The sequence below is a fragment of the Serinus canaria genome, chromosome 9 (genome assembly GCF_022539315.1).
Source record: "Serinus canaria isolate serCan28SL12 chromosome 9, serCan2020, whole genome shotgun sequence".
Taxonomy (NCBI): Eukaryota; Metazoa; Chordata; class Aves; order Passeriformes; family Fringillidae; genus Serinus; species Serinus canaria.
Window position 1 is genome coordinate 19,327,755 of NC_066323.1, and position 24,656 is coordinate 19,352,410.

Here is a 24,656-nt window from a genome sequence, read left to right on the forward strand (position 1 = left end):
AAAAAAGAAAAATGTTCCACATTGTTATGGAAAAGTTCAAGTAATATTTAAGGTTGTAGGACTTATGCTTATCTTTTTTTACGTTTTTCCTTCAAGATGAATGGAGTTTGGTATTGAGAAGAAGAAATGCATTTTAGTGTGTACAGTAGAGAAATTTTAAGTCTTGCAAGTTGTGCAATGACCAAGTGCAAAGGCCTGAGCTTAAATCCAGCTCCCAAACCAATGGGGAAAGACAAGTGCATGGTACAGGCCCCAGTTATGCTTCTGGCTGTTTTCCTCTCCCAGTTTTGCTGTTTTCACTGCAATCAGGCCCAAGGCTGTGCAGCTCTGCTACATCTGAGCTGATCTTGCACATGGGAGTGGTGCAGGTTGCAGAGCCTGTCAGTGCACTTCACCTTGGCAAAATGTTATGAGGATGGTCCAGTTTGGTCCTGCAGCTTTTGTGTGGTTCCCCAAGAGCTTGTGCAGGTCTCTGTCAGCCCTGCTGTTCTAAAGCTGTGCAGGGAGGGGCTAGCAGGCACTTTGTGCTTCCCTGGAAAGCAGCTGTGGGCTGTGGAACCACAGGACACAGTGGCAGCTTTCTTTAGCCCTAGGTCTGCTAAAAGAAAAGAGATCTCACTATTCTAGATCCCTCTGATCACTGGTCTTTTGACCATACATTAGAGGATAAAGCTCAGAAAATACACTAGCACCCAGCTCTGGAAAAATATTCTAAGACAGGAATAGCAAATCCTTAGAAACTCCAGTACTAGAAGTGGGAATGAGGGTATTGACCAAAGGACAGATTTTAATGGATGTAAATGTTGTGCTTTGTCTTCTGAACCCCTCAGAAAGTGCCATAGTAGAAAAAAAAAAAAAGATTCCTGCTTCTTTCTGAGCTGGAGCAACACAAATATGTCAAATCTCCCAGAGCCTCCTGGGATCATCAGCCTGTTCAGGAAGTGCTGAATGATAAAAACAAGTGTTTTATTTATAGGAGCCTCAGCTTAATTTTTATTCCAGTATATCAGTGCTGCAAGGTACTCCAGAATAAGCACCTTGATTTGCTCTAATCTTATTCACACAGAACAAAAAATCCTGGAAAATGCTTTTTTGATAGCTATACCCAGAGAGACTGGAAAAGGTGAGTGCAGTAATGTCCCAGCTGGAGGAGCAGAGTATTTCTGTGGGAACAACCTCTGAGGAACATGGAAAGTCTTATCAGCTGTATTGTGCAATCTGAGTGGAGATTTGTGGTAAAGCCCATGGCCACGGTGCTGAGAGGGGCAGGAACTATGAAAACTTACTGGTTCTTGTTATCAGCTGGTCTAAACTTCAGACCTGAATTACACCTTGCAGCTGGAGGGCCAGCTAAATCAAACAACTCTTTTCTGCTTTCCCTTTTACAGTTTTGGCACTTTTAAATTTTTTTTTCCCTTAAAAATATCTGTTGTAAAAAGAGCTGTTGAACCTTTGTAATCTTTGTCTGACCCCTTCATGTGTGGTAAAAGACAAATACTGCTAAACATTTGATCACAAAATAGTTTTCAAAGTCTCCTTTGGTTATCACACCCTTAGGAGGTGTCCTCTGATAACTTTAAGTTTCTTTTCCAAACTGTCTCCAAAAGTCAGCCTCCCAGAGCCTCAGTGAGCTGGAGTTCAGTGCCTCAGTGCTGGCACAGATAGCTCTCACAAAGGCACAGCTGGAGCAGGTGTGATAACTACAACCACACAGCAAGGCACACTGTGGCCATGGAATATCATCCTATTACAGAGTTTAAATTTCTGCTCAAGAGCCACAGCTTCTGTCAGCCATGACGGTTATTTCAGCTTGATGTGATATAGACATATCTAAAAACCTTTTCGTCCTAACTGGATATCCTTTGAGGAGTGATTTTGTTGGTTTTTTTTTTTTTTCCTGTAGTAACAAGGTTTTTAAATTTCTTGGAATCCTTTCTTCCAGTTTTGTCTTGTAAAGTAAGTCTGGGCATAATTAGATGCACAGTTAACTTTGCCCCTGTTACTATATTAATAACTTAAAACCTAGTATGCAAGTGGAGAACAGTTGTATGTCCAACTCTGCATTTCCCCTTAGAAACAAACAGCTCATTTTTGTTTAAAATGTGTGTGTGCAGGTGTGGAGAGCAGAGACACAGCCCTGTGAGCAGACAGCTGTTAGCATGGAATCACAGACTGGTTTGGGTTGAAAGGTTCCTTAGAGCTCATCTCATTCCAGGTCCTGCCATGGCCAGGGCACCTTCCACAGGACCAGGTTGCTCCAAGCCCTGTCCAACCTGGCCTTGAAGGATTTTTGTCTTACTGAGGCTGTACTCTTCTCCTTGGCTTTTTGAAACCCAGGATTCCCCCACTGAAACTCCCCACTGCATCAAGCCTGGTCTGTATTTATGTATATTTTAGCATCCAGCCCTGCAAACACAAAGCCATGGACAACTTTGCACACATAAAGCTGGTCTGACAGATATGTTAGCAATGTACAAACTCACAGCATTTCCCACTGAGTGGGTTGCCTGTTCAGTATTTGTCTCACTCTGTGCCACGTTGGGTATTAAAGACCTAAATTGTCTTAAACAAAAGTTGCCATTTCAAAGGTAGGACCTCGATTTTTCCCTGCCAGAACAAAGTATGTTGGTTATTTTTAATATTACAAGCCTGTCTCATGACTTTTGAGCTCTGATTTTTGTGTGGTTGCAAAGCAACACCTCCTGGCAAGCCGTGGTATTGCTTGTGCAGGGAGGGACCTTCCTTGTGGGATGATACACAGCAAAGCAGGAGTGCTGAGGAGTGATAGAGTCACAGGATGGTTTGAACTAGAAAGGACCTCAAAGCCCAACTCATTCCAGCCCCCTGTCATGGGCAGGGACACCTTCCTCTGCTCCATGCCCCATCCAACCTGATCTTGGATATTTCCAAGGCAACCATAGTTTCTCTGAGAAACTTTTCCCAGACTATCAGTGACCTGCAGCAAAAACCTTTCTCTGCTTAGTGTGCAAATCAGGGTGTGATGGATGTGGCTGTTCCAACTTCCACTGGGGGAGAAATAAAAATTGGGAGTGCGATCCAGAAATCTTTAAAATGAGAGCACACATCAGCACTTAGGGCTTTCTGACAGGTACTGCTGTGCTTTTCCTTTGTGTGTGTGTGTTTATATCACAGGTGCTGGTTTACAATGGACAATATCCCCACAAACTCTGCAGGACTTTATCCATAAAAGAGCAAAGCCAGCAAAGGATGCTTGCTGTCATGCCTATAAATGGTCAATGGATGTTAGTGCTCATCTTTGCCCTTCTAATTTGCTCTCTTTTCCCTATTCCACCATAAAACTGACTATTTAAGCAGAAAACAGAAACATGAAGGGAAATTCAGAGCAGTTTCAGAAAAATTCCTTAGTGCTCCAAGGATCCCGTTCCCTGAGCACTAAATCAATGTGGGTTTCCTTAGGAGCAGCCAAGAATACCACAGAAGACTTGAGAACACCAGAGGACAAAGAACAAGCTAACAGTGCCCTCATTCACAGCATTTCATGTGGTTCAAGGTGATGTTGTGCTGCACTGGCATCCCATGGAATAATGCAACATCCTGGAACAGCACGAGGAGTTGGAATGAAAGACAGTAGGTGATGGCTGCAGAAGGTTGAGATGTGACATAAATGTTCATATGCTCACAATAAAGCTGACACAAGCGGCTGAGGAGGGATATTTCTGGAAGGAGATAGTAACATTGTCAATGAAGGTGACAAAAAGATACATGTAATCAATATGGTTTTCAGTTCTCCCAGATTCGTTGATGTAGCACTAAAGAAACTCTTTTGTGTCCAGCACTAAACTACAGTGTTAAAAGTAGTCAAAGCTTGGCATCTTAGTATCTGGCTTGGTCAGGCAAGGCTGTAACCTGGTGTTGAGAGAACGGGCAGGTAATATTAGAATACTGGGGCTGCTATCACCAAGTGCTCGAAAACAGGATAAACCTCAGATACCGAGTGGTGGTTTGGCCGCCCTTATCGCGCTCAGCCAAGAGTCCGGTGCTCGTCTGTCCGCGCCGGCCCACGCAGGTGATGCTGTCCCAGTTCTCGGCAGCCCTGCCCAGCCCAGCTGGGATTCCTGCACACATCCCGCCCGCTCCAGGGCTCGTCGGGAGCACCTGAGGACGGCCCGAGGTGCCCGCCTCGACCGGCTAGCCCCTTAAGGTTCCGGCCGGAGGCGCTGCGGGTCCGGCCGTACGCGCCATGCCCGGCCCCTCACGGGCACGGCCCGAGGCCGCCTCACGCCTTACCGCCCAAAGCCCGCCCGCGCGCCGCCTCAGGCCACGCCCACGCGGTACTAGACCGTGCCCACGTAAGCAGACACCCCAGTCCTTAGACCCCGCCCACTCCCCTCAGCCCCCCCGCCCTCGTCCCAAGACCCCGCCAACGCCCCTGACCCGCTCTAGCCCCATCAAGCCCCGCCCACATGCTTTAAATTCCGCCCACGCCTCTCTGACCCCTCCGCGCTCCTTCTGCTCTCGGCCGCGCCCCGTCACCCCACCCACATCGCTCAGGCCCCGCCCCCGGTTTAAAGCCCTCCCGCAGCCGGCGCGCTGGCGGAGGTGACGTTGCGGGTACGGCGAGGGGCGGAGCCGGCCGGGGACGCGGAGCGGAGACAGCGGGCTGCGCAGGTAATGGGGTGCTCGGGGTACGGGCTGCGCAGGGAGCGAGGGGCGCAGAGAGCGCGATGCTCAGGGAACGCCGTGTCCGAGTGACGGAGTGCTGAGGGAATGATGTGCCCCAGGAACGCGGTGCTCGGGGTACGGGGTGCTCAGGGAGTGCGGTACGCAGGTAACCGGAGTGCTGAGGGACACGGGGTGCTCGGGGAATGGGGGTGCTGAGGGACATGGGGTGCTCGGGGAATAGGGGTGCTGGGGAATGGGAGTGCTAAGGGGTACGGGATGCTCGGGGATTGGGGGTGCTGAGGGACACCGGATGCTCGGGGAGTGGGCTGCCCGGCTTTCGGGGTGCTCAGGAAACTGAGCTCCTGCTTGCAGGCGCGGAGCTCTCACGCTTGTATATTTGATATTGAAAAAAGGGACTTTTTCCAATTTAAGAGAGCGGTCAGAGCCGCCGCCGAGGTGCTGACGGTGGCTGTTGAGAGGCAGGTGAGCAGTCCCAGGGTGTTGTCGCTGCTTTCCAGGCAGCAGGAAGCGTTTTAGCCAGTCGCCAGACAACCTGGAGCAAATCCCGCCGGAGCTAAGCCTGTGCTGTCTGTCCTAATCTTGTTTGAGGGCTGTTGACAACAACAAAGACCAGCAGGCTCCAGTGGTTTTGTGCCCTCTCCAGTAAAAAAAAGGAAGTGTAGGAGTTTTGATGCTTTTCTCAGCTGGCAGAAGTTTGGGAGAGTGGATGGGATGAGTTCAGTGGATGCTTTACTTGGGCTATGTGGCTTTGCCCAGGGAAGTGCAGCTCTTAAGTTAATGAGGGAAAGCAGGAACTGTAGTGCCAGGGGAATGGCTTCCCACTGCTGAAGGGCAGGGATGGATGGGATATTGGGAAGGAATTTCTCGCTGTGAGGGAGGTGAGGCTCTGGCACAGGTTGCCCAGGGAAGCTGTGGCTACTCCAGCCCTGGAAGTGTCCAAGGCCAGGTTGGACAGGGCTTAGAGCAACCTGAGATAGTGGAAGGTGTCTCTACCCATGGCAGGGGATGGAATGAGGTGAGCTTTAAAAGCCCTTCCAATCCAAACCATTCTTCTTTTCCCCTTGTAGGGAAGGGCACTGTCCTGGGCACAGTCTTTTACTGTGCCTCATTTTTTGCTAAATGGATGGCAATTGGGTGTAACACCTGCGGGTGTAGTGCAATTTGGCTTGACAGGAACCTGCAGGTTCCTGTCTGGCTTTAGATAAGCCAGACAGGAACCTGCCTCCTCTCTCATTTGAGCTCTGTGGGAATTTTGCTGCTGGAAAGTGCTGAGACCTTGCTGTGACTGCACTTGCTGTTGTTCTTTTAGCCTGTAGTTTTACTGCTTCAGAGGTAAGTTGCTCTTAGTATACTGATCTCATTCTAAAAGCAGAGCAGAAAAGTAAAGGTAAATACTTTCTGCATTCTCTCCAAGATGGAGTGGAGTTGTGATCTGATTGCTCCAAGGAGGTGTTTGAGCTGTGAAAACTTGCGTTTTCGTGTAACTCTATGGATCTGGGAGCATGGAATTTCAGGAACAGGTTTGACATATTACTGCTGGAAAGGGGAGCCCTGTGCACCTTTTTTCCATCCCTCTGCTTGTGTGTTTCCCTTGGTCCTCAAGTGCAGGTGTTAGTGGTGGTGTGGTGGGCTGGATTCATGTGCCAAACCCACTGGCAATTAGCACCATATGGAAATTGAATCCATGGAGCTGTTTGTCTGTGTTTCCAACAGGGAGAGGCAGGCCACCCATTAGGCAGTGATGGGGATCAAAACCAGTTAAGCTGCTCCTGAAAGTGTTCCCTGAGGCTACCCTTTGCTGGACGGTCCTAGTGTTTGTGGTTTGGCTTTTTTGTGGTGTTAGTTGTTTTGTTTTGGATCTTTTGGGGATGAAAGCTACTACTAGTAGTGCACTACTCCTTATTTCCAGTTGTTCCTAATATCCTCAGCCTCTTCCTTCCACTCTTTCCCAGCAGAAGTATTTTTGTTTCCTGACAAGTTTCCTTTTGGGTGCTGACCAAACTGGTGCCTGTGAAGGATTAGAAATACAGAACTGGGGCATTTTTAGAGTACTGTCTGTGATGATTTTCACCCATAACTGCACAGGAATCATTGCTACAACAGATGTTCTGGTTTAGAGAACAAAAACAGCTTTTGTGAAATGTAAAGGTGGGAGTGCTAACAACAAATAAAGAAATCACAGAGAACAGGTGGATAAAGAATTGAAACAGATGTAGGAAAGAAGGAATTAGTCTCAGTTGCTCACTTTTGGCCTGATTTGTATGTTAACAGCTGTTTCTCACAGCAGAAAGCTCTCCAAAAAGATAAAAGGTGAGACTATTGGCAAAAATTTATATCAGGTGCATGCAGATAATTTTTTTTAATATGAACAGTTTTCTTACCCTCACTAAGACTAGGAACAGTTAACCTGGGAAAAAATCACTTTTGTTTATTGTGTTATTTTAAAGTCTGTGTTAGTACAGCAGATCATAGTTAGTGGTAATTAGTGGAGAATAAAAGCTTCTCCTTGTAATGTGCAGGACATATATAAGCCTTTGTGACAAAGAGTAATGGCTTAATTGCAATGTTAAAATACTACTTCTGGGACAAATGCTGAATTTCCAGACCTTGGTCTGGTTTGTTTTTAAATGCTTTTTGCTGTGTGACTCTTGTCCCTGACTTGAACCTGCTCTGCAGTGTACACCTCCCATTGTTTAGATCTCCTTTCCTGGAACCAGTTTCCTGTAGTTCCCTTATTAAAATTACTTATGCTGACTCTAACTGCTGTCCCTGTAGAATTTTTCTTCACAAGTTCTCATGAAGAAGATAATGTTGTCTTCTTCTTATTATTATTTTGTTAGAAATGGCAGCATAAACTTTAATAAATGACTATATCCAATATTCCAGGTGGGTCTCAGCAGTGCAGAGCTCAAGTTAAATATTGACTTGTGTAGAACTTTGGTCTTGAGCAATCCCTGCCGAAACTGCAGCCAGGAGAAAGGTGTTGTGGCAAAGATAATCACTTTAAACCACCCCCTGCCAAACTGAAGCCAATCTGGCTGTGGGGAGTGGTCCCAGAGGAGGCTCAGAAACCCCCCACAGTGTCCCCATGTCCAGGACTGAGAGTCTGCATGATGTCAGGGGACAACCACATCTGTACCTGGCGGTGGTGGCAGCCCCAGTGTCTCTGTGTAGTGAAATGACCGGAGTTTGGGGTCTCTTGGTGGTGCCACGTGTGGTGGTCTGTTCTAATTTTGCTCTTATTTGTATTTAACCATCCCTGGAGCGGGAGGGAATTGTGTGTGCCAGGAGCCCAGCTGGTAGGAGGTCTCTGCTCTGGGACCATGGCTCCTACTACAGAAGGCTCTTTGTGCTTTATAGACACGTGATCCCTAGAAAAAAATAAACATTTCTCATTCTTGCAGAGATTTGCTCTCAGATATGAACTAAGCAATAACTGTTTCAGCACTTTCACTGCTCCATCCATCTTTCCTTGTCTTGTGGGCTTTTTTTACAAAAGTGTAAAATCTGCTTGCTAAACTTCATTGGAAATAGAATTCTTCCGGGACTGACAAGATAAATTTATTTCTTGGTGATGTGGCATGTATCGTTCTTGACTGCTTTGCTGTGGGGAGCTCAAAAAGCAACATAGAGCTGTATATTAAAGAAAACTAATTTTTCTTTAGCTAAGAGGCTTTATAAGAGGTGGTAGCCATCTTAGATTTCATTTGCTTGTGGGGAGCAGGAGCGTCAAACTAATCAGAAGGTTTTAGCAAAAAAGGAACATCCAGTCATCTATGGTGCTTTAGGTAAAAGAGTTTTGCCATCCTTTAATAGTAAAATATTTTGAGCTGTTTATACCTGGGGAAATAAGTTATTTTATATCTGTGGTAAGTCTGTTTTCTGTCAGAATCTGCTTCTAGGAAGATTTTCCTCCTGTGTTATTGGAAGAAGGTTGGATATGTCAAGTGCCAACTTTGTTTACTATAAACTGAGGTTTTGATGGAAGAAACATTTTGTTTTAGATGCAAGATTGGATTGATGACTCCTGCTTTTTAACTTTATATTTTTGAAATCATTTCCTTAAGTGTGATGGGTGTGAACTGAAGAACCTGTAGAGCAAAAAGTGGCTCGAGTTTTTAGCATTCCTGTCAAGTTGCTGCACTTTGTGAATGCAGTGTAAGCAGTGTGACTCACTGTCAGGTGTGTGTCACGGATGTGTGCCTGTCTGGTGTGACTGAGGTCAAGGTTTAGGCTGAGCTCCAGATGGTGGCCAGAGGATTACTTTGAGAGCTAATTACAAGGCTTCTTTGTGTAAGTCTGAATAGTTACATCACAAAGATATTCTTTAATGATTCATCAGGCAGTTTAGTGGGGGAAATATCCCACAAGTTTTTAACTTTCTGATGAGGTGTGCTTTGCCCTTAGCCTGTCTGGCTCGTGTTGAGCTGTACCCCAGTACTTGCAGGCTGTTTTAATGGGCATTTACTTGCTGACTCTGCCAGTGGGATCTCTGACATCTCTGAGCTCTGGATGTCTCTTTTTCTCTGCATGTGTGGCCTACATTTCTTCTCGCATCCACCTCCAGAACAGGCGAGCTGCTGTGGTGTGGGCTGTGAACAAAGGCCTCTGCCTCTGGTTTAATCAGGCATGGCCTCCCTTGAGTGAACAGAGGCTATTTTTGGAGTTCCCTTGGGGAGAAGGTGGTCAGGAATCCAACCTTGGAGCTGAGCAGAGGGGAGTGCAGCAGTGTCAGCTTTGGTCACTGTGCTGGGTCAGCTGCTGCTGGTGGTTCTGTCACAGAAGATCCTGTCTCCTGCAGAAGGGTGGTAGCGAGGTCACCCGACAGCAAAATGCTGAGAAAACATTCATTTTACTCACTGGTTTGATGCTGTTGCCAGGAAACACCTTGTCCACATTTCAGAGACTTGTGAGTTTTGGTTGCTTCTATCTTAGCTCAACAGATTTGCCCTACAACTCATGGATAGAGGGCATTGTCTCCAGCATCCTCCCAATCAGTGTGCCAGCCTGTCTTGTGAGGTCCCATTGTCACTCTCTTAGCTGGTGCCACTACAGTTGTGACCTCTGGCCTGTGGCAGGGTGGCTCAGTGCTAAGGGGGATGAAATTTCCTTGCAATGTTATCCTTCCCTGTGTCTGGGCTACTCAGGTATCCTTCAAAGAGGAGTTTCCCCCTGATGCTGTGTACCCAGTGCTGCTGCTGCCTTCGGGTCAGCCTGACACCTCCATGTTGGTGGGGGAAAGTGAGTGCTGGGCTCTCATGGTGGTGGTGTCATGGACCTCAGCAGGTGGCAGATGGATGGCTGATTTTTCATAGAATCATTTGTTTTCTACCTGTTTTGCTTACAGCCTGGACACTAAAGTTCACCAGGTTGCTTGGCAGCATTGGGACACACACTTTGGGAATAAGAATGTTTAGCAGTTGCTTTAGCTGTAGGGTTGCTGGAAGGACTCCTGTGTCCCTGGGCACAGGTCAGTGTGTCATATACCTGACACAGAGCACTGTGACCTCCCTGGTTCCCTCACAAATAGAGCTCTTCTTTAATGAGTTATTTACATTCCCCAAGGCACAGTGTCCTGTAGTTTCAATGTGCTTGTCTGTACTGGGAGGAAATACTGGTGCTGGTTAACTGACTTAGTGTGTTCTCGTGGGTAAAGGTTCCTCCTGCAGCCTGGTGGGCAGAGCAAGGGTGCTGGCTGTAAGCTACAAGTATTAATTTAGTGTTCAGTCATCCATTGCATGTTTCTGTGGGCAGGAGCTCTCTGGGCAGAGATAATCCAAACTGTTGATGTGCTCTGTGCAGTGCAGTCAAGTTGAGGAGCTCAGTGGACTGACCAAATGGGCAGTTGACGCAGCACATAGCTGTGGAGAACCCTCCTAGTGCTCAGAGCCTTAGGGAATGTTTGCACAGTCACTTTTCCCCATGTCTAGGGCCAGAATGTACCATCTGCAACAGAAAGTCATCATGTCTCTTGGGAGGTGAAAGGATTTGTATGTGTTTTCCTTTGCTATGTCAGGGAATAGCTGACCTCGGGGCCAGCTATGAACTGGTTGCTTTTCTGTGTTTCTGAACACACTGAAGCAGCAAAGATCAGTCCCCAGAATCCATGTGAGATTTAGTCAGGACCCTTTTCAGAACCCAGACTACCTTGAAGTCTCTCTTTGCCTTAATTTCCCAAATAATTCAGTTCTCCTTTAAAAAAAATCTAAACCTAAGCCCTGGCTTCCTGGTTCATGGAGTGGGAGGCTATTGTGTGCCTGACCTCAGACTGGCTGCTGCTCAAGGTTCTGCAACATGTGATGCCTGGTGTTGCATCAGGTGATGGATGGGGGATTTTGTTGATCCCTCTTGGCCAAGGCATCCTTGAACCTTCTATTTTGAGAGGCCCATATGGTTGCAGGACTGAAGGAAACACAAACTTTAGTTTGCATCCCATGTCCTGGTTCTGGGAAGTTGTTGACAGTTACAACAGCCCTCGCTTCTCCAGACTGTCACTGGAATCATGAAAGGTGGTCATAAAGAACCTGCTCGGCCATTTTGAGCTCAATGAGCTCAGTGTTTTCTTTGGAGGTCACTTCATACTCCTTAATTTCCCTTCTTCCCCTATAAATCATGCTTTTTCCAGTGTGGTTCCCCAAGATTTCATTTCCTTCTTTTTGCTGAAACCTCACATCTCCAAGAAGGTGGTGCTAGACCACACTTATTTTTCCATAATTAGACGATTAAATCTTCCAGACATTCTTTGAAGCCACTGAGAGAGCAAGGCTATTGTCAGTCACCTGGAGGTACATTAGGGACTCTTAGGGGCTTGTTTATTCTCTGTGTGATGAGTGATACTTCTTGTCCTCCTTTCGCTCAGGCTAACTCAGATTATACTGATAGCATTAGTGAAGAACGATTCCAAGTCTGATGTCACTCTACAGCAAAACCTTGGAGGTTTGTTGGCACTCTCACCAGGCACTGGGACTTTGCAGAGTAACCCAGGAATGAAACTGCATTTTGTGGAGCAAAATGTACTGAGAGTGGTGTGAGGGACTGATGCTTGTGTTGGAGAGAGCTGAAAGAAGGAGCTCCAAGCAGAGCTCTACACACACCTGCATGTGTGGAGTCACCTCTAGTTCAGGAGAGCACTTTTCTTTAATCCCTGTTGTCTGTATGTCTCTGTTCTTCCCTTTGTAGTTCTTCCAGCAGCAAGTTGACAAGGACTGTGAATTTGGGATATGTGTAAACCTCTATATCTGTGAGCTAACAAAGAGGCATGGGACTTGTCCTGCGGATATTCCCAAAAGGAGAAAAACCCTTGGGGATACTTTGCATCTCCAGCAGTGGAGTGTGAAAGTGGAAATGGACAGTAGATACTGAGCTGTAATTATTGGGAAGCAGTCTTTTTTAGGCTAGTGGGAATGTTCAGAGGGTGACCTGAGTAATCTGAAAGAGTTGAGGGGTTTCACTGCCCTGAGCAACTTTGTGACTCTTTGACAGATGCTTCCAAAAGGAACAACATTGATAACGGGAACTGCAGGATGCGCCACGCTGAAATTTTATCTGCTAAGTAGCTGCTAGTCCAATTCCATTAATGTTTGCATATTTAATAAACTTCTAATGTGGGATTTTAATGAGTTGGCAGTTATCTCTGAACACCCAGCAGCAGCAGCAGTCTCAGAGTTTAGGTGGCTCTCAAATGGAGATTTCTCTCACTTAGAAGGCATGTGGCCTTTCCTTGGGTAGTCAGCACTTGGCAGGCTCTGGAATACTTTGATTTGGTTTGTACTGATGTACATCAACAGTGAATTTTTAATTTAAATGGAGCCCTAGGGTTAAGTTTTTGGGGGGGGCATCTTTTTAGAAAGCTGGATGTAAGAGAAGTGACCTTGGTTAATCTCATAACACACCATTTAGCTACTTGGGATGTTTCTTGCTAGTGATCTAATTATTTTGGCTGTGAAATGGGACTGCCAAGGAAATTGCTTCTAACGTGGCATTTACTCATTTACACTCCCAGTGCTTTTGATTTGCCTTTTCAGCCTAATTTTGCAAACATATGTCCAACTCCTTCTAGTCCCAAGCAGGGTAAGAAGTGCACTGGTTGTGCTGCGCAGTTGGACCTGAGTGTCTATGGTGAGGAGAAGGAAGGTAATCTGTTATTGAGGGAATTGGAGCAAAATTCAGCAGAACAGTTCAGTGTTTATGCTTTGGAGAAATACCCGAGTTTAGTAAATATATGTCAGTATGTCAAATGTAGCAGGCAAGCTGAAAAGGGACTTTTGATAACACAGTGTAATTCTCAGTTCTGGCACCAGCATGACTTTAAAGAAGCTTGCCCGTTCCCAGTCTTCAGGATGAATTCTCAGTATGCTACTGTGGATGGTAGATGTGTAAGCTGTGAGGGTGGCAAGGGTGAGGAAATAATTCCTTACTGCCTCCTTTAAGATAAAACGGCAGTAATTCAGTGACTGGATCATCAGATGGGTTTCAGGTGACCTTTTAGTGGGCTTGGTAAAAAGTAGGAAAAATTTAGTGTTTATCTGAGCTGTATTTTAAATCAAAGTTCTTTTTATATCTCCAGAACATTTTGGGAGGAACAGCAAAGAGAGTTAAGGACAAAAACTGATGGACCATTACATCTTCCGAAATGAGCCTTTTCACACTTTCCTACTGGAAAATAACATGTCCTGAAGGTGAGTAGGTTTTGTATGTGACAGATGAGCTGCCTGATGCCTTGGGCCTTGACCAAAGGCAGAATCACCCTCATTCCAGCTTGGATTGACACTGCTCCTCTGGGCTGGCACAACCCATGGAAACTTGCTTGTGAAAATGTGTATTTTATCACCAGGAAAAACAGGGAAGAGGCAGAGAATATTTTTCACTAATGAATTATTGTTGATTTAGAAACCTTTGGAAAAGCTGGAGTGCTTAGTGTAAGAGGTGAGCCATTGGGAACACGGATATTTTCTGGTGAGTGGAGAAAATGTAGGTGTTTTACTTGCAGCATGAGAAAGTTAAGCTTGTAAGACAAACTTTGGTTTAGTTTGGCAAGGATATTAAATTACATAAGGCATTTTCAAGTTTTGTTCCAGTTGTACCTCAAATGATATTTTCAGTGTTCAGAAGAGCTGAAGAAGAGTGCTTGCTATCAAAGATGATAAAGTAATTTCCCCAAAGTAAAGAACATAATGCTTGAATGAAATTAAATCAGAATTGTATTTTGTAGAGTTTGTGATATCTTTTATGTTATTTTTGTACTCAGCCCCTTAGGGCTGTAGGCATTGACCGTACAGTTTTGTTTTAAAATCCTTTAGTAACAGAAATCAAAATGGGAAATGTTACATAAGTCCTGCACTCAACATTGAAATAAAACCAGCATTTCTGAGACAGTTAAGGTTTAAAATATCTTGGTTTAGACTTTACTCTCACTTTCATAAATAACATGTAAAAGGAAGCCATGAGCTATGTAGGTCTAAGTTTGCCCACTTAGCATTGATTCTTATTTTTTTAAGTTAGGCCAATAAATTTGCCTTTTGGATGGCTACTTTGTTAATATTTTTTCTCTGTTTTTTGGCATCAGTCAACTAGCAGCTCTGAACTCAAAGACAATAGTGGGGTGTAAAGGGTGAAAAATAGGTGGTTGTCAGTTATCATTCTGCCTGCACAGAAATTGCTTGAAAATGTTCAGCACTGGTGTCACAGGCTTTTTGTACATAAATGCTTTTCCATGTGAGGTAAAAATCCCCATAGAAGTTCAGCCTAGAGTGAACTGTTCATGTGCTTTTATAGATTTGAAGCTCATTAGCCGTGTGAGTTCCTTGAACAATTGTATACTTGGTAGCAGGAGAGCCTCAGGAATGTAGGACTTGACAGGTACAAGAGGATGCAGTGTCAGGGATTTTACTTGTTGAGGAAGAAAAGTCTTGTAGCTGGAGAGAAAAATACTGTTCACATTCATTGGTGCTCTTTGGTGTCTGGTATGATCTGCACAGTTCTGCATAAAAGAATGGAAACCTGAAAGCCCCAAAGCAAAAGGGGTGACTGAGTTTTTAAAGCTCTCTTGTCTTTCCTAAGTGCTTGTGTCTTCCAAGTGTCCTCTTCAGATGTTATCTGTGAACCTTTTGCCAAAAGCCCTGTAAAGCTATGGAATCTCACTGGGAAATACCATTTCTGGTATAGTCTGTGGTTTGCTGTTTTGTGGACGAGCAGAAATACTTCCTCTGCCTCTTGCTTTCTCCTTTCCCAGTCTTTAAAAAGTACAACTTTACTCTGTGGAGAAAGATTGTGCAACAGAGTGAAGAGTGAAAAGAGGATATTTTTTGCTGTTCTAAGGCTTCTTTGTTCTCAGAGGTCAGGAGGAGCTGAGCTCCAGTGATTTCATACGCTCTTCTATTACCTGTTCTCATGCTGGCCAGAAGCCTTAAGGGACAGATCCTCCTCTGGATGAGTCATTAAGTAAATACCAGGCTGTGCTGGTATTCCTGCTCTGAGTACTTTTCTTATTTCTTGTGTGTTGTTTACTCACTGTTTTCTTAGCTGCTATCACAACCCCAGCAGATTTTGTCAGCACAGGGACTTCTCACGGTGTGCAGCTGGGGAGAGGCACCTGCACTGGAGCCAGGAGCTGTTCCTGCCTTGTTCAAGGGGGGATTTTCTACAGTAGCTGGGAAATACTTGGAGATGTTTCCAGTAAAACAGTTCTGGTTCTTGGCTCTTGATCAGAGGCGCCTTGCCAGGTGGCCTGTGGGCTGGATGTAGTGCCTGCTCTGGCTCCATCCCTCCTGCAGGACAGGGCATGGGAAGGAAGTGCATCCCATGGGGGCACTGGAGCACACAGTGTTCAGAGCTGTCACTGGAGCCTTCAGCAGTTTGTTCCTGCTGGGCTGCTCAGGGAAGGCTGGAGCTCTGTGAGCTGTGCTTCTCCAGCAGCTGCTGCAGGATGATTGTAGAATCCTAGAACCATGAAATGGTTTGTGTTGGAAGGGACCTTAAAGCTCATCCAGTTCCACTCCTGTGCCAGTCACGTCACTAGGTCAGGTTGATCAGGGCCCTGTCCAGCCTGACCTTGAACAGTTCCAGGAGTGTGGAAGCCACAACCTCTCTGGGTAACATATGATGACATGGTGCATCTTCTGGAGGAGATTTGCAGCTTTCTTGGGGACAGGGTGCTTCAAGTGTTTGTGCTCACTGGGAAGCTCTACTAGCAAGGACAAGGGCATGTTATCCACTGGCCCATGCACCTTAAGAGTGACTTGCAGTGTGCACACTTTCTGATAGTGGATAACCCCTGGGTTTTGTCTGGAGTCTGGATATGTGTCTGTTTCTCATGTGGAGATTTGCCTGTATCAGGCTTCTATCCTGACTATAAGCCTTGAATAGGTGTAGAGGTCCCTGGGATGATCTCTCCTTGCCTGTCTGCCCCAGTATGTCATCGCTAATGGCCTTATAGGATTTGAGAATGCCTCGGTGTTTGTGGATGAAATTCCTGTCTCATTAGGACAAAAATATGCCATCAATTTAACCTGCATCTTGACAAAATATGGACAGTTTGAACCTGGGGCAAAAACTGGATGATGCTGCCCAGCCAGAATCAGTTACCATCCTGATTTTCTCTCAGAGAGAGAATGTTTACAGTGCTGCATGGCTGAGACTGTTCTGGAGGAGCTGACCAGGCCGTTGGAGGTCAGAGCTGTGAGGCAGAGCTGCATCAACTTCTATTTGCATCTTTATTTTACTGATGCTTCCTTCAGGGCTCTGCTTATTCCCTTCTGCCAAGGGAAGCCCTCCCAGCCACCTCCCAAGACACTTAAAGAAGTCCAGCTCATGGTGTGTTTCTCTCTCTTTCCTGGGGATCCCAAGGGTTCCACATTATAAACTGCAAGCCCAGGAGGTGCTGCTGAGCCGTGGCACAAGCAGTGTAAGCAGCCTGAGACACACCAAGTCTCCTATAGGAAGACCCATAAGATTCATCCCCACATTGAGTTTGCAGCCAGTTTACAGCAGTGGATTTGACTTGGCTGCTGGATGTATGTGGCCTTTCTGGGATGTTTCAGCTGCTGTGTTGGGAACCATTTGTTTTGCTTTAACTGGATGTGAAATATCACCACTGTGGCCTGATGGATTCCCTTAATGGCACAGCGTACAGTCAGCATCAGCCTGGGGTGAGCTGTTTGCCCACTGCACTGTAATTAACTTGCCATGAACAAAACTTCAGGAATTCCTGGTCTGGGACCTTTCTGTGCCAGGAGATGTCTGCAGCCCAGTTTAGTCAGAAAGTGTCAAGACTAAAACCACTGCACATCTTTCTTTTATTAAGATCTGCTGTTAAGAAAATAATTTTTGCTAAGCAGAGAATTTTAGGCTGATTTTTAATGAAGGGAATAAACTGTAAAAACCTGTAATCACAATGGAGGGAAAAGGAGCCATTGTTTCGGATTCCCATGGTGGTTTTTCTAGCTGCCTGAGTAAAACAATTCTCTTTTCAAGATATATTTTTCCTACATTTAAATATTGTGTGGATGCATTTAAAAATGTTTGATTATGTTCTGGTCATGTGTAACTTTTGGGTACTGATTAGTAGACACAGGTGCAGCAATAAAGAAACTGTAAATTTGCCAGGTAGCATTGCTTGTCTGCAGATCCCTTTATCAAATAAGATTATATTGTTTCTCAAGCACATTGCACTTGCCATCTTGAAGCAGAATTACATTTCTGTTAAAATAATGTCTGCTCAGTGCTTCCAGGTAAAGGAGAATTCAGCATTACTGATAAGGACCACAATCCACTTTTATTTAATTCATTAACCACTTGGCTTGGTCTCCAGTCTCTGGTGCCTGAGCATTGCATATCCTGCTATTTTGGAGTAGCTGTGTTTAGAAAGCTGCTCAGTTTTTTGTATTCTGATGTCTGTTACCACAGGTTTTTTTACACTGAAATCTAACCACTGTCTTTGAGGTGATGCATCTTTTTAAATCTCTACTTTAATCTCTGGTTTTCTCTTTTTTGGTTTACACAACCATGATAAAAGCAACCAGTTTATGCTGGGGTCAATTTGATTATAATAAATTCCTTCCTCCTTCCTTAAGCCCCAGTGCAAATGAAGAAAGCTGAATTTGCTGTCTGGTCTTCATGCCTTTTTGCCCAGTGCAGAAGAAAATTAAGCTATTTTGACCTTTCTTTGACACTTGCAGTCAGTGAAGATGAGGGCAAAGGGTTTGTAAAAGTAAACAAAGTCAGCATTGTTTTCTTCTAGAATTGTTTCTAATGCACTCTAGTGTGCTCCAGTTCAAGTCCCAGCCTATGAAGGCAATCTCAGCTGCTATTTCATCCACCTTCAAGGGTTTGTCCATCTGTTGAAGAGCCCTGTGGCAGAGGTTTGAGGTGTTGGCTCGGAGTGAGTACCACACACCTTTGGTGAGCTCTGTCCTGCCTTTCTCCTGGCATTGCTGGTACTGCCAGAGCATCCCCTGGGTGGAGTCTGGGCAGGGCTGGCTGGAATCAGGGGCCTTGCCACTGGTACATGACATGGAGCAGAAAAAGGACTCACAATAAACTGGATGGTTTCATAGAATCTCACAATGGTTTGGGTTGGAAGGGACTTTAAAAATCATCTCATTCCACCCCCTGCCATGGACAGGGATGCCTTCCACAATCCCAGCTTGCTCCAAGCCTTGTCCATCCTGGCCTTGGACACTTCCAGGGATGGGGCAACCTGGGCCAGGTCCTCCTCACCCTCACAGGGAAGGATTTCTTCCTAACATCCCATCTAAATCTCTCATCTTTTAGTTTAAAACCCTTCCCCCTTGTCCTGGCATTCTCCATTACAGCTGTAACTTAGGAGGCAAAAGAGTGTGCATAGTTTACCACCCAAAACCTGATTGTGTGCTGCTACTTTGTATTTTTCTGTTGTACTTGAAAAATGGAGCTGTGTTCTCTGAAATGGTTGTGCTCTGTCCTGAGAGGGAAGGTAAGGAGGGGAAAACTTAATGTTTGCTTGACAGAATGTTGAAACAGTAGCAGAGGATGTTGTATCTCAGTCTAGGTTAATTTCAGGTCTAACAGAACTCCTGCTTACACTTTGCATTCCTGCTTCTCTGCTGTGTATTTTGTAGACAGCTGTGCTTGCACTGGCTGCCTTATCTCAAAGGTGATTACACTGGTATCTTTATTTGCTCTGCCCTGTGCTGATACCAGTCCTCAGCCAGCCCTCTCTGTTTCCAGCCCCAGCATGGGCAGAGTGGAGGCTGCAAAATGAGCTGGTGCTTAATGGCTTGCTCGTGGATGGGAGAGTGTTCGCTGAGAAACTGGACAGTGTAACTTGGTGGTGAACTCAAACTGTGCTTGCTTCTCTCAGGCACAGACTCCAGGAAATGGAAACCAGCCCTGAATTTTTTCCTGATAGAAGAGTTTCCAAAGAGGTTATGTGTCTCCAAGTAAAGCTCTTCTGGATGCACATCTCTAGAAAGTCATAATACATTTATGTAGTGTGCTGTCTCTTGCAGTTAAAATGATTGGCAGTTTTTGGGAAGTGCCATCTGAAAAATGCAAGGGATTTGCTTTCTCCCAGTACAGTACAGAAAATATCCCTTTGCTGTTTCCCCACCAGAAATGGCACAGCTCTATAATGGAGTAAGGTGTAGGTCACTGCAGTTTGCATATTGCTTTACTCTGAAAAGAGCTCATCCCTTCAGAGGTGCTCTTGGTGTTCAAAAACTGCTGCTGCCATCAGCCAAACCAAGTTTGTAATTACATTGTGAAAAATGGGCTTGTGCAGAAATGAATTTGCATCCCTTAAAGAAATTAAGGGTGCCATGGTGTGGATATTGGACATCAGCTGATACAGAGTAAAGGTCAGAGTTTGAGATGAGTGCACCTAAAAATCCCTCCCCTTTGGCTTGGGTGGCTGAATGTGATAGTTTAGATTAAAACAGGCCAAGGGAGCCATTGTGTAGCCTGCTTTTGAAAGCCAGGCCTTTCAGCTCCATGCTTAAACTAGTGGATGCAATTATACATTTCATTCACGTGTAGTATTTACTGAAGTTTCTGTTCTTAAGTGTGATAGATGCTTTTGCATCTTGCTTAAAAGGATGGGCAAAAAAATCCATCTTGCATAAGGAATAGCTCTGTTGTAAGGTTGGATAGAAATTTAGCTTATTGTGAGATCTTGGAATGAATACTGTTAAATGAGTTTTTCTGAATTTTCTTAACACTGAAGGATTTTTATACAACAAGTTCATATATATGTATTATATGTGTGTGTGTGTGTATATATATATATATATGGCTAGAGATGTGTCCAGTAAAAATGGGCAATTTTGATTAAAGCAGGAATTTCAGGAAGCATTAGAATGGTTGCCTGGGGCTTCAGTATGATTTTGCAGTGCTCTGGATGGTTAATACAGAATAGACTAACTGCTAGGACAGAGAAGCCCAGAATAATTTTCCTTGTCCCAGTTAAGTCAAGAACTATTAGAGCAGTGGAAATAAGGTTTCAACAAGAGGGGAAGAAAGGGTGAGGGACATGTCAGCTCTCAGTCTTGGTGGTTAGAGGGGAGAGTAACAGAATTTGGAATGGAAGAAGGGTAAGTAGCAGTTACTAGTGAAAATAAACTAATGTTGCATGTAAGTACATTAGGAATGATTTTCATTCTTTCTGGTGCTTTAAAAAAAATTAAAGCTAGATGAATATTTGCAGTAAGACATGGAGTCAAAGGAATATGGGATTTTCTTTGACCTGCATGTCTGTCAGAAAAGGCTTTTTCTCTGCTTTCAAACCTGATGTTTAAGCCATTTTGAGTAATTTCTCTCCAACCAGGTCCCACCAAACTGTGGTACACTGGCCATGCAGGAGTTTGACCCTCATCCCATGGCTTTGCTTCCCTGGTGCTTGAAGCAGGGAGGGCACAGCAGGCTCCAGTAAATCACTATCACTGTCTAGCTCATACTTAAATGTTTGGAGGAGTGGCATTAAGTACTTTTTAAATGTACCTTTCCCACCTTTTCCCAAGGTATATTTTTCTCCTGTCGTGTTTTGAGGTGTTGGATTGTGACACTGCAGTAGAAGTAACATTTCTGAGCAGCATATTGAAGGACCAGGATCTTGACAGGGATTGTGTGAGAGGACTCTTTAACCTTCTCTCTGCAGCACCCCATGGTGGTTCACTGGAACTACTCAGGAAGCATGATCTCTAGTCTCTTTTGGAAGTGCAAGGGTAACAAGACAACTGGGAGGAATGAGAAGCTGTTGTGGTGTTAGCCAACAGCCCCATGTGAAGGCTGTGTGCCCACAACCAGGAACCTTTATGTTTTTCTGGCTTCTAGTCCAAGGGGACCATCAATAAGGGACCTGTGAGAAGAAATGGGCTCCTTGCTAAAGGAGATGTTCTGCTCTGCTCTTCTTTGCAAGGAGCTAACTCAGCATTGTGCTTGAGGATTGATCTTCAGGACTAATTTCTGATAGTGCTTTATCTTTATTCTCCTGTCAGCAGTCTGGCTTCAGAAGTCTCCATACCTCATTCCATTGTTCCCTTGGCCAAGGGAGTGTTGAATGTGATGCTCCTGAGCAGTTCATTTGATTGCTCTGTCCTGCCCTTTGCCTGTCTCTGGGGTGACCACAAGAAGATGGGTCAGTGTGTTCAGGCTTCCAGGAGATACTGCAGGGCCTAGAGAACATACTTCTGCCCATTCTGAGCTCATGATGTGTCTGGAGCAAGAGAAACTGTTCTCACACTTGGGTAAAAATACAGTCCCTTCTCTTAGTCTCCCTGGTTGGTATTTTGCAACACCAGAGTTAGTTTCTGTGGTTTTCGGGTTAAAATACATATGCTCCTGTGTAGCTGAGATTCATTATCTGTACAACACATTTGCTTTTAGACTACTGAGAGCAATGAGCCTCTGTCTGCAGTGCCTTCCTCCCATGGAGCACATGGGAAGGAAAAAGTTTGATCAACCTGTTTGTTACAGAGGAAAGACAAACCCAGAGGGAAGGCAGAAGGGACCATTAGGTGTTCTTTTCCTCTCTGCAAGCTCCTCTCATGTGCTAAAGGAAATTGTTCTTCTTGTCATCTCAGATGATTATATTCACAAAATCTGACCTCCAAATATCATCCCTGTATTAGACACTGACCATCTACAGTCAGAATCTTATTTTGTGCCTTTATTTTGATTACCTTGGGCACTTGGCAGGAGCAAAAGCCTCATCATTCTGATTGCTTCAGTTTCCCAAGATGTCTTTCGAGAGAAAATGTTTCCTGAGCTTTGTTGCAACCTCTTAAGTAGAATTTGGTCTTTCTGGGAATCATGTGAGATCAAGTGATTGCCTGGAGCAAGAGAAGGTACTGAAGCTGCAATAGCAAAGACCTTGATATCAAAGGCCACCTGCTACTGCTCTCCACCTCTTCAGCCTTAAATTACCAGGTTATAAATTCATCCTGTATTCCTATAGAATGGCTGGCAGGTACTCAGCAGGTGAGCTGGGCTATTTCTCAGGGAATAGTTCACATTTGTATCCCAGCCAGAAATTTCCTCCTGCATAAACTTTTGTCTAGTCTTCACAGGACATACTGAGTTGTCTTTTGGCCTTCTTCCTGTGTGCACCTCTTACTATTTTCTTGGTTTTTCTGGTGTCAGTCAACAAATCCATGTCAGCATGTAGCTTTGACCTTCAGGTTTGCAACCCAGCTTACAGAGACACCTGGTAGGAGTAGAAAACACTGTCCCACAGTAAAATTCTAATAGCTGTCTTTTTTTCCCCAAACCTTGGTTTATTGATCAGCTTGTGTAAAGAATTTCTTATGAAAAACTTAAATGAACTCCTGAACATTTTCTGGTTGAAGAAAATGGAGAAAAATATCTTACAGTCTGTATTGATGTGGCTGAACTACCCATACATACAGGCCATTGATTAACCTGAGTCTTCTGCTCACAGTGTGTATTTTCTTTACTGTGCTCAGTCAGAAATACATTTCTAGCAAGCTGAGGTTGTATTTATGGTGTGAACTGTGTTGTAATACTCATGGAAAAATCTCTGCTAGGACTACTGTCCACATCCAGCCTTGCAGGCCTATGATCCATCTCTGATGGTCTGGTCACATACCCTTGTGGCCTTTCCTCACCCTGGATCTACAGCATGAAGGACACAGCATCTTTTTAGTCATTTTGCTTATAAGCAGCTTTTGTAGTTTAGTTTAGTGTAGCTGTTCTAAAATGTTTTCATTTCAGCCTAAACACAATGTAGTGGCCCCACCAATGCTGTGTAGGTTCATGTATTGCAGTATATGCATGTGGCATTATTTTTTCCTTTGGTTTGTTTTGTCTGCTGTTTGGCACAAGAGAGACTCCCCATGTCCCCCTGCTGCCAGCAATTACAGACAGGTTCCAGTCCCCAGTGGGAATGCATATTTCCAGCCAATATTTACAGCTGGTTCTGACCTAGAGGGATGGAGCTGCTGCTGTCAGTGGAGGTGAGGGAAGTTTCCCTTTGGCTCTCCAGTGAGAAGCATGATGTAAAATGCAGCTCTGGTGATGGCTGGAAGAAGTTTTGATGGGTTTTTTTTTTGTGGCTCAAGCTATTTAATGTGTCTGTGCTTTCCTCTGAGGCGAGGGTCCTGGTTTGGGGGGTAACTGTGTCACCTTGGTCCTGGTAAGGAGGGAGCCTCCCTGGCACAAAGCATGCCTGGCTGAGTCTCCTGAGCTGTTCTGTGAGTCTGTCCTCCAGCTGCTTCCCTGGAGTGTTCTCCCTTCTGCAGCCTCGGTACCATACCAGGGTGAGGTCACCAGTGTTTGGTAAGAGATGGAGCTGCTTCCCCTACTCAGTGCCATCCACCTTGTATATTCAGAGTGAGTTTCTCAGAAGAAAAAATGACATGGTTGTGTCACAGGAGATTGCAGTTACAGTGGAATCATATCATCATGTGTCAGTGTAAGTGTTTAATGCTCTCTGTCATTTGAGTAGCAGCACACACCAGCATTTTCCTTGTCATCTGTATCTCTTTAGTGTTGGTCTTAGCTTCTTTCTCCAGAGGCCTGCAAAGGTCATTGTTTTGCAAGGAGAAATGCCATGACATCAGCTTTTGGGAAGCTGAAAATCCAGAGCAGCCAGCAGTGACAATTGAGGTCCTGCTTTATCAGAGGTGATACCTTCCTGTGTCAGGTGTGTGTGGAAGAGTCCAGGGTGCTGCCCTGGCATTGCAAGGTTTTCCCCAGTAGCTAAATGCAGTGAGAAAGAGACTTCTGATATGTCTATACCTGCAACGAGTAGTTGTGTCCTTGGAGGTTGATTGGGGCTGTGCTGTGGTTCCTCCTAATTTTTTTCACAAGCAGAAAACTACTTGTTGGAGTCACATCTCACTGTCACTTCCTCCCGGCCTTGAGGTGAATGCAAAATATAAGAATTCTAGTGTATATGTTTTTAAATCTGTTTATGCTTTTAAAAGAGAAAATCTGTCCTCCTGGATGACCTTCACTTGTTGTGTGGAGGTTTTCCAGAGGTTGGACAGATTTCAGTAGCATTTGTTGTGCACTGTTCCCTACCTTACCAGTGTGTACAGCTGGATGAGCCTCTCCTACTGGGAATGAGGAAGACTAAGCCAAAGGGTTTCCTGCTCTCATTCTGAGCTTGTCCAGGCAGTTTTGGGCATAGCTGGCTTTGGGATAAGTGACATAATCCCAATAAAACAGTTATGCTGCTGGGGTAAAGTCTGGGTCTAACTGAACATTTGTGCTTGGTTTTAGTGAAGCCACATTTCTCTTTAGGATTGCAGACTAGGAGGAAGATTAGATATGCTGGTGGAGGCAGCAGAGGAGTTGTCTGAATTTCAGCAAGTGGATATAGATGCAGGGAAAAGGGTGAGGTTTGAGATGAGAAAGATTTAAGGAGGGAAAGGAAATAGGCTTCTCTCTGATGGTGAAGGGGAAAGAAGCAGATAATGGTGACCAGGTGGCAATCTAAGGGAATCAAAGAGCAGGAAAGGGAAGAAGAATGGAGCTGGAGATCTCACAGGGGTCAT

The 24,656-nt window shown here is 45.0% G+C and overlaps 1 protein-coding gene across 3 annotated transcripts in view; it reads left to right on the forward strand.

Moving 5' to 3' along the window:
• Window positions 1–4,502: 4,502 nt before the first annotated feature.
• MAP3K13 (mitogen-activated protein kinase kinase kinase 13) overlaps window positions 4,503–24,656 on the forward strand; it is a 71,734-nt gene continuing 51,580 nt past the window's right edge. For 2 of the 3 annotated variants that reach the window (XM_030226915.2, XM_050977913.1), the window contains exons 1-2: window positions 4,503–4,650; window positions 13,232–13,343. The gene's annotated coding sequence lies outside the window, so the exon portion shown is untranslated. The other variant, XM_050977914.1, reaches the window with a different exon arrangement.